General features: G+C 35.2%; 2 protein-coding genes across 2 annotated transcripts in view; both read right to left on the reverse strand.

Moving 5' to 3' along the window:
* LOC118737161 (elongation of very long chain fatty acids protein) overlaps positions 1-2,089 on the reverse strand; it is a 57,032-nt gene that overhangs the window by 47,408 nt on the left and 7,535 nt on the right. The window lies entirely within an intron of this gene.
* The window catches only part of LOC118737162 (elongation of very long chain fatty acids protein-like), a 92,396-nt gene that overhangs the window by 1,648 nt on the left and 88,659 nt on the right, over positions 1-2,089 (reverse strand). The window lies entirely within an intron of this gene.

Consider the following 2,089-nt stretch of genomic DNA (forward strand, 5'->3'; position numbering starts at 1 on the left):
TAAATTAGCGTCCTTAAATTTCGAAATATTGAAATTTCAAGCATATCTGAAATTTACCGTTATATGAAAAGCGGCCTCAATTTTAGTCCGATTTCAACAATTTTCAACGGTTTGCTTTTATGTGGCAAGCACAATAACCATACCGAGCTTGGTACAAATTGCTAGAACGGTTAGCGAGATACATATATGTGATCACAAGTGGGCGGTGCTACGCCCATTTTCCAAAATTTTGTCATAAACGTATTTCTTGGTAAAGAATTGTTGCAACCATCAAATTTTGAATAAATTAGCTTCAATATTTACTGATTTATCGAAGATTTTGTATTTCTCGAAATTACCGTTATATGGGATGTGGGCGTGGTTATTGTCCGATTTTAGAAATTTTCGGCCAGTTGGTATGCTGTACCAGGACCAACAACTGTGCAAAGTTTGGAAGAAATTGGTGTAGCGGTTACCAAGATATACACATGTAACCATAAGTGGGCGTGGCTACGCCCATTTGCCAAAATTTTGTAATATTCTTATTTTTCGTCTAAAACTCATTGCAAATATCAATTTGAGTGAATTATCTTCAGTAGTTACTAAAATATCGCAGTTTTCGTTTTTCTTAAAATTACCGTTATATGGGAGGTAGGCGTGGTTATTGTCCGATTTCGCCCATTTTCAATACCATCCGTCCTACGCCCAAAAGAAGTTCACGTACCAAGTTTCGTTAAGATATCTCAATTTTTACTCGAGTTATCGTGTGCACAGACGGACGGACGGACGGACGGACAGACAGTCACCGCTTAATCGATTTCTCTTTTCATTCTGATCATTTATGTATACATTTGTCTATATCTATCTCGATTCGTTTTGCCTGTTACAAACAACCGTTATGTGAACAAAATTAATATACCCTTGTGCACAAGTGCGCTCGGGTATAAAAAAATCGTTGAACTTATAATCTAACATAGAAATTAACTTTTTAAGCAGTTAGCAACGCATTGAAAATATTTTCGAAATAAAACGTGGAACCCCTTTCGTTTGCCACCTACATTATAATATTTAATTTAACTCTTCAACTCATTGATCTTAACTTTTGAAAAAGGTGGAAACTCTGCCGCTTCATTGTGAAAGAGCAACAAACAAACTCACACACTCACTCGATGTGTATTTTCTATAAAAAATATTTCGATTTTCTACAAGAAACCATTCTTTTCAAAATTGCCTTGTTAAAATACTTTAGGCTCAGCGGTGTACGGCGAACTTTTTTCTGGTACGGGCTAATGAACATACCTATGTTTGTACATATGAATGTATGTATTTATTTTTGTTTTCAATGGCAAACAACGTTTGCAAACATTAACCAACTATGTAACAAGATCCCCTAATCAAAGAGGCAAGAAAAAGTCTATTTCTGAGCGTTTTTGACATCTGCCTAAGAATGAAAACAAACAAAGAAAACGAAAAAGGCGCGGTGATTGAGTGCGATTATATACATACATAGGCATTTATTATAAAATTGAATAAGTGAAACTGAATTAAAATGAGCAAAAAGTTTTCATAAAATATAGTTTTCGTGATAGAAAGTGTGAAACACAAACACAGACGCATGGCATCAGCACAGCTCGATTTTTCAATGTAAACGTTCTCACCACAAAAATGCACCCAGTTTTCACGCAAATTTACCCCTCTCGACAAGAGGTAGAAGACAATATAAACAAAACCGAAAAATATCAAAATCGCTACGAAAACGTTTTTCTGAAAATCGATTACAAATACAACGATGGCTGATTAGGTGATTTGTAGTCGTTGGTTCATGAATTGCAAATGTACAAACATTAGTGATAAAGAACAGCCAAGATAAAATACATACAAGCAAAATAAACAAATATGCTGAGAAGGCAATAAAGAGTACGCGTAAAAGAAAAGTATGCATATAATAAATGGCAAACAAATTTGCACACCTAGGCAACGCCTTGAAATTCCCACGCGATCGCACAAAGTCCAACGTGGTTCTCTTGCTGATCGAAAGCGCATGATCGGTCTCATTGATATACACTCGTATATTAACTTTGATTATATGTAGTTGTATATGTCACATAAA

This window comes from Rhagoletis pomonella, unplaced genomic scaffold, assembly GCF_013731165.1.
Source record: "Rhagoletis pomonella isolate Grant_MI unplaced genomic scaffold, Rhpom_1.0 Rhpom_scaffold_00004, whole genome shotgun sequence".
NCBI lineage: Eukaryota > Metazoa > Arthropoda > Insecta > Diptera > Tephritidae > Rhagoletis > Rhagoletis pomonella.